Below are 14,976 nucleotides of genomic sequence, written 5' to 3'. Positions count from 1 at the left end.
ACAAAACACTACCGATTGAATTCCTCACAGTCACAGGGCTCTTCCAGGTGACCTATCATAGAATTATAGTGTCACAAAACTGTAGAGTTGGAAGGGATCCCAACGGTCATCTAGTCCAACCCCATGCAATGCAGAAATCACAGCCTGTTTATTGATCACTAGCAGAAAGTAACCAGTGTTGTTGGGATGGAATAAACGACAGACGAATGACGTGTCATATGGGAGGCATCTCTCGAGCATATCTCGGGGAGTCCCTTTTATCGAATATTACAGCATTGCCACATATGTGCTTGCTGATGATTGGTTAACACAAATACAATGCAAGGGTTGCATATAGGCATTAATCATCAATAGATTAAAGGTTGGGAAAGGGAACACATGGTTGGACAGGTATGAAAACCTCCTTATTAAACTATTACTAGTGATTGATATTGCAAAACTTAAAAGAGCATAACTATCGCATTCCATAGATGTGGTCAACCATGCATTAAGAACAGGTCAGGGTACGATGTTTCATGAACTCAATGTGAACTAAACATTCTAGGGTGGGTGAGGAAGGAATGCTTCAGCTTAGAGCGGTTTGCCAGACTCATGTGCAGAAGCAGAACTTCCCATCACAGTGTTGCTCAGCAATTCCAAACAACAACAGCAACAACAGCAGCAACAACAACAACAGTGATTTATAAATGAATAATGGGATTTGTTGTTTTCAAGGGCTATGCACCTCTCTATCATGACCCAAGCTGATCTGGAAACATCCAAACAGGATATGGCCCCAAATCAATTTGAAGGACATGGCTAATATTCTCCCATGAAATTGGCAGGGAAGAACTGCCTGCTGGCATACAACCCCAAATTTCATCACTTTGCTCCCACGATTTTCCGAACTAAGTGTCCTGCAAATGGGTTTGTTTTCTCTGGAGTCAAGTAACACAGAAGTGAGCATCAAACATGCATTCCATTCCATTAGTTTTCCAGAAGTGGCTTTTGCACCACGTGAAAACTCAGATATAAAGTGGAGATAAAACAATTAGGGAAATATTGGGGAAATGGGATAAACTACCATGTGAATGCAGTCAGAGTGCTTGAATCCACTTTAAGGGCACAGATCTGAAGCTCTGGCTCTTGCCTGAATACCTCCCTCAAAATAATAATAATAATAATAATATTTATTTATTTATTTATTTATTTATTTATTTATTTATTTATACCCCACCCATCTGGCTGGGTTTCCCCAGCCACTCTGGGCAGCTTCCACAGAATATTAAAGAGAATAAGAAATCAAACATTAAAACTAGTGATGACCATGAGATTCCCACGGAACAACTAAAGACTAAGGACCTGCTCTCCTGGGGTGAGAGACTGGGAAAGATAAGAAAAGGTCCCAGGAGAGAATTGAGATGGTCTGTCCTTTTTTGGGTGTGTGAAAATTTAGACTAGGTTTTCTACAGAAAGAAGATGATGCAATTCTACATCATTTCGGCACTTTGGATACCTCACTGTTGATTTTCCCCTCCTTTATTATTCCAGAGGCTGTTGTTCGATATACATTATGTTGCATAGCTGCTCCCGAGTTAAGTAGGTAATAACTTAATGTTACAAGACTCAGCAACTGACAAGTGTCACCAAGTTTATTGTTGTGGTGCTATTGTGTATCCTTTGACGTTGCTACTTAGCATGTGTTCATTATATTCATTGTGGATTAGGTACTATGTATTGCTTATTGTTACAAATTGTATTTATATAACTGTTTTGATTCTTTTTATGTATGGTATGGATATCGCATTATGTGTTTATATAGTGCTGTTATGTTTTGTGCTGTAAACGTTGGCTGAATGCCTGTATGCAGGCAATTAAGAAGACATCTTTCCATAATAGCAGATTTTTGGTTATAACTTTTTAGTATGTTTCCCCTCATTGTATGGTCATATATATATATATATATATATATATATATATATATATATATATATATATAATCTGCTCTGATATGTTTAAATGAATAGTAGCAGAGGGTCTTCTCAGTGGCTGCTCCCAGACTTTGGAACTTCCTTCCTAGAGAAGGTAGACTGGCTCCCTCTTCGTTATCTTGCTGGTAGGTGAATACAGCAGTACCTCGGGTTACAGATGCTTCAGGTTACAGACGCTTCAGGTTACAGACTCCTCTAACCTAGAAACAGTACCTTTGGGGGGGGTTGGATTTTGGGTTGGGGTGTTTGGAATTCAAGGACTTGGTGTTGGGAAGGGGTTTGCAAGAATCTGGAAGCTTGTGGGTTTTTTCCTGCATTTTTATGATTTTCTGTGACCATTGGGCCACTCTGCTGTTTTTTTTAAAAAAAAATCTGGATTTGAATTTCTGTGTGCTGGGTGGCTGGGGGAACAGTTGGGGAGGGGTTTGCAAGAATCTGGAAACTTGTGGTTTTTTTTCTGCATTTTTATGATTTTCTGTGACCATTGGGCCACTCTGCTGTTTTTTTAAAAAAATCTGGGTTTGAATTTTGAAATGCTCTTTACAGTATGTGTGACTTTAAAGAGCACTTAATAAACTCTTGTTGTACCAAATTTGGCTTTGTTTGGACTTTTTTTGACCATAGGAATGCATTAATTGATTTTCAGTGCATTCCTATGGGAAACCGTGCTTCGCAAGACGAAAAATTCGCTAGACGAAAAAATTCGCGGAATGAATTAATTTCGTCTTGCGAGGCACCACTGTAATAGGAAATGGGTGTATCTTTTATGATTGGTTCTAGCAAACAGCCAATAGGAATTTCAACCAGGCTGATTGGACAGAGGCAGCCAAAGGAGGAGCAAGGGGGCTGGGCTGAGGGAATATAAGTGCTGGCCATCAGGGTTGGAGTGGCAGAGCTTTGGTAACCATATACCAATGTGTCTCTCATTTATTTGTCTGACAAATAAATTATTATTTTAATTTCTCTATTGCTGCGTTGAATATTTCATTCCAGCTAAGCGTTAACCACAAGCAGGGTGCTACACTGGGGCTCAAGACAGCTCACAAAAATTAGAAGAAACATGGATAAAACACAGATAGTTAAAATATATAAAATATAATGCTTAAAATGTAATGAAACTATCTATGGAATTAAAATGATATGAAGACAAATATATTAAAAAAAGGCATTAAAAAGAACACAGTGCTATTAAAAGCCCTTTCCTTAAAAGTAGCCAGTTCTTCAAAGCCTCCCACAATAAAACAGTCTTCACAGGCAGAAGAATAGTTAGGTCTAGCCTTTTTTGGAAAGGGGTTCAAAGTCTAGCAGCCACCACAGAGAAGGCCCTGTCCCACTTCCCCACCAAGCATGCCTGTGACGGAGGCAGGATTGAGAAGAAGGCCTCCCCTGAAGATCTTAGAGCCCGGCCAAGTTTGGAAGGGAGACTATGGTCCTTCTGAAAGCCTGAGCCTATGCCTAACAGATGCCAATGCTAATAAATGCTAACGCTAATGCTAAAAACAACAACAATAGATCAACAACACTGCACTCATTATTAAATTATTAGTCATGCATTGAAAATGGCCTCCTGTTATAGGTATGCAAACCTTAATTGTCTCAGGGCCATGCTAGTTCCTTGCCCTGATGACAAATGACAAATTTCAGATGGCAAATTTCCACGTTTCCAGTTATTATCCCAACTCAAATTCCTAATTGCTTGGTAAGAAGGTTCATTTGATGTGATTAATCGTTGCTGCTGAACTTTTATCCTGATGTACAGGTTCATCTAAGATCACGACAGCTCATAAATCTAACAGGATAAATTCAGCCCTGAATGATGCTTAGCCATATCCAAATTCCACCCCACCAAAAATTGGGCAAGATTAAGATCTCAGGTTCTCCCCGAAATTAATCCCATTGAAGTTAATCCAGGCCTGGAAGAAAAATCATTGGGCAACTTCAAAGGAACACCTATCTGAGCACCATCATGCTCATACACCTGGCTGCCTAGACCAGATAGGCAACCACAAGAGTTATCTAAGGTGACACCACGTCAAGATGAAACCACGGTGTTCAAAGCAACACCTGAGTCCAGTGTTTCATTCCATGCAGATTCTATGCTATGGCCGGTTCTTCAATCTGAAGGAAGAACAACAGCATAAAGATATAAGAAGATCCTGTTGGATGAGGCCAATGGTCCATCCAGTCCAACGTCCTTTTCTCACAGTGGCAAAGCCACTCCCGATCTACGGGGGGGGGGTTGCGGGCGCACGCCCCATACACACTCTCGCAGGGCTGGCTCCAGCCCCGCGGGAACTCAGGGATCCCATGAATATTCATTTCGGCAGCGACAGCCAATCGGCTGCCGCTGGGGGGGGGGGCAGGGCTAACTGAGGACACATAAGCTCAAGGGGCAGCCCGGGCTCGCCCCTTTCTCCCTGTGCAGCAGCTGCGGTTTCCCACCCACCCACCCTTTAGGCTTGCATTCGGACTTTGCTATGGGCTTCGGCTGGTCGCCGCAAGGGGCCTGGTAGGAGTTTTTCCATTTGGCTAATTGGCTGTATTTTGAAGCCTCTTGGTTTTTTCGCCTACCTCGTAGCAAAACGTCACAACTCTTGGGTTTTGGCGGTTAGGCATTGGCCGGGGTATTGTTATGCAAATGAGGACGGGGGGAGGATCGCCATCACCTCCCCCAATGCTTGGAGGGTAGTTCGTTAAAGGACTCCGGGGGGCGTCGCCTCGTCCGAAACCTATGGAGGCTAGGGCCTAAAGCGCGCTCCCGAGAGGTAACCCCTTGGGGAGCGGCTACGGATGTACATCTGGGGGGCTCCCCCTGTTGGTGCTTAACCCTCCCCGGTTAGACCGGATAGTCTGTTAGGGCCAATGCCTAAGGCCAATACCGCTCTTACCTGTAATCAATAAAGTTGTGGCCATTTACGCCCATTAACATAAATTCTGGTGTCCAGTGTCTTTATTTATTCCTTCTGGGGATGGGGCGGGTATCGCCACGCAATCAGATGCCTGTGGGAAACCGGCAAGCAGGACCTGAACACAAGATCAACTCTAGCCTCCTGCAGTTTACAGCAACGGGTATTCAGGAGCATTGCTGCCTTTGACTGCAGAGGCAGAGCATAGCCATTGGGTTAGTAGCCAGGGCTAGCCTTCTCTTCCATGATTTTGTCAAATCCTCTTCCAAAGTAATCTAAATTGGTGGCCATTCCTGCCTCGTGGGGTTAACAAGTTCCATAGCTGAACTATGCACTGCATGAATTACTTTTATCTGACCTGAATCTTCCAACTTTCAGCTGCATGGAATTGCAGAAATCATTTATAACATGGAGCTGCTTCAGAAGCTCTGGAGAGGCAGTGTGAAAGGTAGAATTAGTGTAGACCTGGGAGTCAAATGCATCCCTCCAGACCTCTCTGTCTTGCCCTTGGGACTCTCTTTCTAGGCCATAATCCTCAACAGCCCTGCTTTGCATCTTCCTTGAATTTTTTTGGCCTCGTCTGAATATCCTCGAACTCAGATAATGCCTCTTGGATGGAAGATTAGAGAGGGGTGGGTGTGTATGTATAGAAACTGCCTTCACAGATAATTGTCTCAAACAAACAACAGATGTGTACCACAGTCCCAGCCTCTGAATCAATAGCCATTCAAAATGCAGCCTCAAAGCTGACTGTGGATCAGCGATTCAGAATGGCTTTCACTGACACTTTTTGATTGGGAAACACGAAGCCACAGAGATAGATGTGTGGTTTTAAATGGGGGTCAACACATAATGGCCTCATCTGCGCTATACATTCAGTATGGGATGCGGGTGGCACTGTGGTCTAAACCACTGAGCCTCTTGGGCTTGCCGATCAGGAGGTCGGCAGTTCAAATCCCTGTGACGGGGTGAGCTCGCGTTGCTCTGTCCCAGCTCCTGCCAACCTAGCAGTTCGAAAGCACACCAGAGCAAGTAGATAAATAGGTACCGCTGCGGTGGGAAGGTAAACGGCGTTTCTGTGTGCTCTGGTTTCTGTCACGGTGTTCCATTATGCCAGAAGCAGTTAGGTCATGCTGGCCACATGATCCGGAAAGCTTTCTGTGGACAAACGCTGGCTCCCTCGGCCTGAAAAGCAAGCTGAGTGCTGCACCCCATAGCCGCCTTTGACTGGACCTAACCATCCAGGGGTCCTTTACCTTTTTACCTTTATACATTCAGAGCATTTTAAACATTTCCGGCTTCTCCCAAAGAATCCTGGAAGATGTTTGTTTGCGGAGGGTGCCAAGAGTGCTTTAATAATAAGTACCTCTTTCCAGGGGACCCAGATTTCTGATTCTGTGATCCTAGGTATTCATTGAGACTTCCTCCTTCTTACGTGCACTTCAAGATTGCATCCTCAGTCTCTTAAGTAGTTTGCCATGCTAAGTAAGAAGCACTATTAGACACATGAAAGCGTCTATGATGCATTGCAAGGTTTAATATACAGTAATGTGGTAAGCAAGTGATAGCATAGACTCTTGAAAATGAACTGAGAACAGAACAGGCAGGTATGATTACACATAGTATGATAGTATGACTCATACACAGGTATGATTACCCTTTCAACCACAAAGTTTTACAACAAATCAGACATAAATCAGCTATAAGAGACAGTATTAATAATATAATCTCATTTTTTCCTCTTTCAAAATTTTAGGCTTTGCGTCGGATTTTTATGGCCAACAAATGAAAATGAGGGGCAAAATCCATTTTCACCATAGTGAAGAAAGCACATGCTTTCGTCTGAAATTCTCTATACACACTAGCTTCACCAATCTCAATGGGTCTTACTTCTGAGTAGCCATGGATAGGATATCACCAAAAATCTCTTTTCTAAGAATAAGTGTGTGTTAAAAGTGGTCCATGCCCTTCTAAAACATTGCCAACACAAATAGTATTGAGATATGCCAAAACATGAGGTCAACTGCTCTTTTCAAGTTTCTTTGTAGTATATATTTAGGGGGGTAAATTTATGAGAATGTAGACTGGATCTTTTAATTGCCAATAAGATTGTGTGAGGATTTTATTATCTAGAAAGATAGTCTCCCCCAAGAGCACCGGGATCTGGTCAAGAATTTTGCCTGAAAAAGGGAGGTTGACAACTGGTCAGTAGTTTACTTAGGTTCTCAGAATTTAGGGGTGCTTTCTTAAGGGGCAGTCTTATCATGTATGGGTAAAATACCTCTTTTTAAGAAAGCATATATGTAAAAGAACATGAAAGAACAACTTAGAATTAGTGCCCATAAATATTAATATGGATAATTAATATGGATCTGCCATGGTTGGGGGTGTGAAATTAGAAGAAAGATCCTTCAAACGACAAACAATCAGAAGATCTGTCATGTTTAAAGCTGAACTTCAGAAGTTTTAGCCCTCAACAGTTCTAATTGACATAACTTGAGGTTGCGGGGTCTTCCAGAAGTCCATGCAAAATAGCTCATCCATGTTTCTCTATTCCGTTGTTTCCTTGGGTTCCTCTGTTCCTCACTTAGAGCCAGGAGGGATAAGGCAGCCCCATCCTAGAGCGGTACAGCATTGCTATGCTTGAACCATATCCAGAAGCCGGTTCCTCCTCTGATTCCAGTTCGAAGGGAGCTTCATAGAAAAAGGCAGAATATCTCCCACCACCACGAGCACAAGGGTTGTGTTGTTGAACGCGCAAAGGCTGGTGTGGGCAATAAAGAGCAGGTCCCGGGATGGTCAGTACAAAGGGTGGTGGCTGTATTCTGACCGTAGATGCAGGACAGGAAGCATGGCATGAGTGTCTTCCGGACATAATGTTTCCTGATGGAGGTGACGCTGGAACAAGACACCAGGCAAAAGAGTAAACATGGATGGTCAAAATATGGGGAACCTTTTTTTTTTTGCACTCATTAAAGCATCTAAAATTTAGTATTTGGGGGACAGCAATTGGGCTTCCTTTGGGAATATCAAATTTGAAAACTAAAGTTTCTAACACTGAAGGCTGCTGAGGAAAGGTAAGGTAAAGGGACCATTAGGTCCAGTCATGGCTGACTCTGGAGTTGCGGCACTCATCTTGCTTTATTGGCTGAGGGTGCCGGCTTATAGCTTCTGGGTCATGTGGCCAGCATGACTAAGCCACTTCTGGCGAACCAGAGCAGCGCACGGAAATGCACTGGAGCGGTACCTATTTATCTACTTGCACTTTGACGTGCTTTCGAACTGCTAGGTTGGCAGGAGCAGAGACTGAGCAACGGGAGCTCACCCCGTCACAGGGATTCGAACTGCCAACCTTCTGATTGCCAAGTCCTAGGCTCTGTTGTTTAACCCACAGGGCCACCCGTGTCCCGCGTAGTTGGCTATTAAGCTACACAGACAATGCCTGGTAAGATTTCAAAAGTTGGAAAGCTGATGACCATTGAACACAATACTAATATACTTTGTCTCTGATTTCTTCACTTTATTGTTGCTGTTTTTCCAGTCAATGGTGAGCCACTATCCAGCAAGGCAACTTTGGTTCAGATCCACTTTCTGCCCAAACTACAATAGTGGGTATTGGCTAATCACACTCTCTAAACTTCATCTACCTCATGGGGTTGCTTCATATAAAGCATTGACAATAAAATGTTTCAGAAATAAACATTGTCTAATTTTGAAATTGTTTTTACTCCTTGTTATTCAAGGCAATGCCTAGACTTATCTATCCTTCCATCTAAATATAAGTGTCTTCCCTCTAAATCTATGACTAAACTAAAATATATGGGGCACGCTTGTCTTCATGCTGAGATGCTTCCATCACCGACAAAGTTGCTGTGAAGTTATAGAATGTCTATCAGCATTCTAACTTCCAGAATGGGTGGGTGTTAGTAGTAGAATGAGACAAAGCAGCATTGCAGAGGGAGGTGCAAAACAGAGTTTGTAGAGGGAGCAAAAACCATTTGGGAAGCAACACAAGGAGGCAGGTGACCTATATAGATTTGAGGCACAGTGGCACCTCTAGTTATGAACTTAATTCATTCCAGAGGTCCATTCTTAACCTGAAACTGTTCTTAACTAGAGGCGTGCTTTCGCTAATGAGGCCTCTTGCTGCTGCTGTGACACCGGCACACAATTTATGTTCTCATCCGGGGGCAAATGTTCTCAACATGAGGTAACTCTTCCAGGTTAGTGGAGTTTGTAACATGAAGCGTTTGTAACCCGAGGCGTTTGTAACTCGAGGTACCACTGTACCTCCTTGAGGATGTACAGAGTCTTATCAAAATGTTTTAGTCATGCTGTTGCAATCCCCTAGAGCTCTAAGTGTCCTACAGAAATTCAATTCAGGCCCCATTTGGTGGTGATTCTATGGGTTAGCTAGTTTTGGAGGCAATTCTGTAGGGTAGCTAAGATCAGGGAGGCCTTCAGATGAAGGGCAGCTGAAATATTGATGTAGAGACTCCATGGTATGGCGAGAAGAGGAGGTAGATGCATACAGGAATATTAGAACCATAGAGTTGGAAGAACCCAAAAGGGTCATGTAGACCAACTCCCTGCAATGCAGGAATCACAGCTAAGGAGAAGGCGAAGGAGGAAAGCAAGTAAGGGAAACATGGTTAGAGATCTTCCGTAATTATTCTCAGCTATTTTCTTCTTAGATTTTGAAATTATCTGGTCTTCTTTCCATTGTGGAACCAATGCAGGAGGAATAATCATACATTTCCAGAATTCTTCATATGATGTTCAGTTTGTTGTAGCCTTCCATTCCATTTATTTTCCATGTGTGTACCCACTAAAAACTTTCTCTGGGTGGCTCCATGAATATCCGCAAAATATTGAAATACACCCTCTAACCTTAAAACTATTTTCAACTTGGTGATGGAGCCCCAATGATTTAAAAAAGGGCCATGTTTACCTTACCCAGGAGCCAATTCATTGATCTTAGGCTAAAATTTGCAGAAATGTTTATTTACATATATTGGAATTTATTTATTTTTTGCCGTTTGCCTTCCTAAAAAAAATACATTATCTGAGAGGTTCCAATGGCCATTGGGTGATACTTACAAAAGCTTACGACCACAAAGCCATATAGTAACAGATTTAAACATAATTTAAAGGTTTTAAAGGTTTAAGACAAGGGCTAGGAAACTTTCAGGCTGAATACCACATTTTCTTCTAGACAACCTAGGCCATGAACCAGTGTTGCATTGGGCCAGAAGCAAAAAATGGCAAAGCAAGAAATGTAATTTGACTCAAATATCTCTCTTTATTTTCTAACCAGACAAATTAGTGGCATTATCAGAATTCAAGGTCATGTTCGAGCTAGACAAAAACACTCAGGGTGCACCACAGGACCAATGAAGGTTGTGGCCTGGAAAATGTCCTGAGGACCAGATAGAGAGATCTGGGGGGGGCACATTTGACCCCCAAGCATAAGAATTTGGGAGAGCATTCCAGAGCTGAGTGCCATCCCTGAAAAGGCCCTCTCCTTAGCAGCTTTGAATACCTGTGTGCCAACTTTGCCCTACATAAGCAATACTCATGCAGGCTTTGATAATTCATTACAAAGGAATGAATCTGATTGATGTTTTGTGCAGGGGTTTCCTGATCTGCAGGAACGGACATGATTAAACTCTACAGAAGAAGACTCATGAGACAATCTGCTCACAGTAATTGCTTTTTGTAGTGTTTTATCAATGTGCATCAGGACATAAAAAAGGAAGGCGAAATGAACTGAAGGCATGGAAGGTTGTGTCAAAATCAGCATTCCCCCACGGGGATCCCATAAGTGTTTTTAAGCAGTGGATGTGCAGAGAAAAGGTTCAAAGCCATCTGATATTAGTTTTAAAAATGCAAAAGAGATTCCAACTGTATGGGGGGAAAACCCGAGTTCATGGATATTACCAGAAGAACTCCAGGGTTTGACTGCATCACTCTCAGCCTCAACTCTGACTCCTTCTCCATGCTAGTCTTTACCTTATCTCCTTTCCCCACAACAAAGCACTGCTTTCAAGCCACATCAAGAATATAAGAAGATGGCCCATCTGATCTGGCATCCTCAAAGAGGCCAATCAGATTCCTCCTGGAAGCCCACAGGCAGGGCTTGAGGGCAAGAGCCCGACCTCACTGTTACTCATAAGCACTTAAGAAAAGTCCTGCACCTGGATCAGATCAATGACCTATCTAGTCCAGCATCCCATTCTTACATTGGCTGTCCTTTTTCTCATTGGTGGATACAGTACTTAAAATCTCAGCTCTGTTTTAGACAAAGGCCTTCAGGTTAAAGTCAGGTTAAAAGGCACATTGGTCGGCACTCAACAGGTACAACAGGGGCTGCGGTTGTCCCAACATTTAACACGCCCCATGGCTCTCCTTTTGAAGAGTGAGGTGGGCACAGTCAGGTGTGTGGGTGGTACCGAAAGCCATGTAACTGGGCACAGTCATCTCCATATCCTTGGTGATGGAGGTGGAACTGACTCGGCTGTCTCACTGTGTAATCTATCTGCAGGAACCTCCTCAGTGGGAGAAGGCATGGGAGATAGTTCTGGTGCTGCATCAGGAAAAGGTGATGTAGCATCTGAGGTGCCTGATGGCACCAAGGTAGGATTCTGTCCTTACAGTCTGCTTGTCACCTTCCTGGGGTCTGAATCAATGTCCTCCAGCCTACTGGGCCCTTCACCAGAGTCCAGTGTCAACAATTCCCCATTTTCATCTTCCCGTCAGACCAGTCTGGTCAATATATCTCCATGTGGCTCATGACAGTGGCCAACCAGATGTCTATGGGAAGCCTGCAAGGGGGCTAAACTCAGCAGCATGCTCCCCGCTGGTGATTCCCAGCAAATGGTATTCAGAGGCATATAGCTACCAGCAGTTGAAGTAGCTTATCCTCCTTAACCTTGTCTATACTTCTTTTAAAGTCATCCAAGTTGGTGGCCATCACCACCTGGCCAGTCTTAGAAGGGGCCACAGCCCAATCTATCCCATCATTCTGGGCCTGTTCATGCTCCATTTGTGGGATTAATTCCCAACACTTGCCTGGTTAAACCAGAATTCTGTAGAAGAGGACTGGAGAGCAGAGCAAACCTGTAGCCCATTGGTTCTCAACCTGTGGGTCCCCAAATGTTGTTGGACTACAACTCCCACCATCCCTGACCACTGGTCATGCTGGCTAGGAATGATGGGAGTTGTAGTCCAACAACATCTGGGGACCCACAGGTTGAGAACTGCTGTAGCCCATAAGAAGTCCTCCAGATGTTCATGGACTGCAACTCCTATCAGCCTCAGCCAGAAGGGCCTTGGGCCAAGGATGAGTAGAGTTGTACCTCAACAACATCTGGAAGGCAACAGGCTCACCATCCCAGGTGTAGACATAACCTAATCTGATGGACCAATGGTATGGTTTGGTGTAATGTAGCTCCTTTGCTCCTATCTTCCAGTTCTTGTGTTTAGATACTTGATGGTGGTGGGAGTCCAACATCATTTGGAAAGCACTATGCTGTCTACCATGCAGATGTAGTAGAATAAATATATGTAATGGGAGAAATCAGATAAGGAAACAAGGTCAAGTAAACAAACTTAGCTACAGTGCTAGATATTGAGATGTTAGAGACCTGAGCTTCCAAAAACATATTTGAATCAAGAAAATTAAGATACCTATAGATACGTAACTGACAAAACAACAGGAGCACACATACATACACACACACATCTACTACCCTTAAGTCATGCTATTCCCTAGCATCAATGGGCTGCACAACTCTAATTCTGAATCCAGACCTAAACCAAGTAAAAATAAAAGCAGCCACCAAGGAGCATCTCAGAAGCTGGTCTGCTTACTCTCTTACCTTGATATCTAGCAAGGAGAAGCCGCAATGGAATCAGATGAAGATTTTAGGAGTGTTTTGAGTCGCCTGCATTTTTATACTGTTTTGGGGGCAGCATCAAGGATATGAGCCACCCCCCCACTACACACACACAATGCAATTAATTGCCACCCAAACAAGATTTAATACAATGTTTACTCCACTTTTAAGGGAGTAGTGGCTTTTAATTATAAGGTTCCTTATTTGTGAAGGTGAGATTGTTGCAATTCCTGATGAGAACTTTGTCATCGATGTTCCTGTTAGTTTTTTCTCTCCAACATATTTCCCCCCTCTCATCATAGCCATGATGACTTTGCTCTGTCTCCATAATCAGAGTTAATAAGGCTTCTGAATATCAGTTGCTGGAAGGAACGGGAGGGGAGAGTGCCTTTTCGCTTGGGTCCTGCTGGAGGGTTTCTTATTGGGACATCTGGTTGACCACTCAGAGGCAAAGGAAGGCTAACTAGCACCTGGTCTGGGGTGTCGGGGGGTGGGGAAAACTGCCCGGCGGGGCATGCGCGTGCACCGTATGTACATTGCATGCATGGTGTGCTATGTGCTGTGCATGCATGTGCACCATATGTGGCAGTGGTGCGCAGGCATGCGCAGCACATAGCAGTGGTGCACACACGCCATGGGGCGGTTTGCCGACGGAGCCACTCGAGCGCCGTACTGACAGTGGCAGGATCGCTCTGCCGTCGCTGCAGCCGCGAGCGAAGGATCCTCCGCACATGGCTGCGGCAGGGCGGTGGTGGTGGCTCGTGCCGCTGTGCCCAGGGGCGGCAGGGCGAGCCGCCCACTGAGTGCCTTCTCATCACCCCCCTTAGGGATGGCACCTGGGATGAGCTGCCCCCTTCCTCCGCCACTGGAACCACTGTGATAACAGGATGGTCGACTAGAAGGGCATTGGCCTGATCCAACATGCCTTTTCTCATATTCTTAAATTATATTCATTCATGTAATGACTCTGGATCCAGCAGTTTCATTCACTAGCAGAAGAGTTTTGGGGATGACCTTACCATCTCTACCTTTCAACTAAACCCCTATGAACGTCTAAAGATTCTGCTCCAGAGGGTTAGGGGATGTAGCTCATTGGAAGAACACCTGCTTTGCACTCAGAAGGTTCCAGGTTCAATCACCAGGTAGGGTTGGGAAAGACCCCTGCCTGAAACCTCTGCTGCTCAGTATGGCCAATACTGCGCTAGATGGACCAAAGGTCTCACTTGCTATAAGGCAGTTTCCCCTATTTCTGCAAATATTGTTGCAAATTCACTCCCTTCTACTTAACGAGGGCCTGTTAGTGGACGTGGGTGGAGCTGTGGTCTAAACCACAGAGCCTAGGACTTGCCGATCAGAAGGTCGGCGGTTTGAATCCCCATGACGGGGTGAGCACATCAAAAGTGCAAGTAGATAAATAAGTACCGCTCTGGCGGGAAGGTAAACGCCGTTTCCGTGTGCTGCTCTGGTTTTGCCAGAAGTGGCTTAGTCATGCTCGCCGCATGACCCGGAAAAAACTGTCTGCAGACAAAACGTTGGTTCCCTCGGCCAGTAAAGCGAGATGAGCGCTGCAGAGTCGTTCGTGACTGGAATTAACTGCCAGAGGTCCTTTACCTATACCTTTAAGTTAGTGGAGGCCTATAAAACCTCAGCGCCTAGGACTTGCCGATCGCATGGTCGGCAGTTCAAATCCCCACGGCGGGGTGAGCTCCCGTCGTTCGGTCCCAGCTCCTGCCCACCTAGCAGTTCGAAAGCACCCCTAAGTGCAAGTAGATAAATAGGTACCGCTTTATAGCGGGAAGGTAAACGGCGTTTCTGTGTGCGGCTCTGGTTCACCAGAGCAGCTTTGTCACGCTGGCCACGTGACCCAGAAGTGTCTGCGGACAGTGCTGGCTCCCGGCCTATAGAGTGAGATGAGTGCACAACCCTAGAGTCTGTCAAGACTGGCCCGTACGGGCAGGGGTACCTTTACCTTTACCTTTTTATACGAGACAAAAGACTCTTACATGAATTGTGGACTTCTGGTTTTGGAGGGCCCAATCTTAGATGCTTAGAAAAAATGATGCTAACTGGGGAAATGGACATATTTGATATGGACTATTATACTCAACAGTTTAAGCTTGGTCCACTCTTGCAAGGGACTTGAGGTCCTGAGTGTGCCAGCACCAGGCTATTTTGTACCCTAGGCGATGCTAACTAGGCGAT

The 14,976-nt window shown here is 44.5% G+C and overlaps 1 long non-coding RNA gene across 1 annotated transcript; it reads right to left on the bottom strand.

Moving 5' to 3' along the window:
• Positions 1–6,813: 6,813 nt before the first annotated feature.
• Positions 6,814–12,898, bottom strand: LOC308575303. Its single transcript, XR_014002747.1, has 2 exons — positions 12,757–12,898; positions 6,814–7,774 (listed from the first exon to the last, which is right to left on the bottom strand). It is a non-coding gene; the product is annotated as an uncharacterized lncRNA (long non-coding RNA).
• Positions 12,899–14,976: the final 2,078 nt, after the last annotated feature.

This window comes from Podarcis bocagei (genome assembly GCF_964188305.1).
Source record: "Podarcis bocagei genome assembly, chromosome: 16".
Classification (NCBI taxonomy): Eukaryota; Metazoa; Chordata; class Lepidosauria; order Squamata; family Lacertidae; genus Podarcis; species Podarcis bocagei.
Note: the sequence above shows the minus strand (reverse complement) of the source record. Positions and strands in the feature narration are given on the sequence as shown.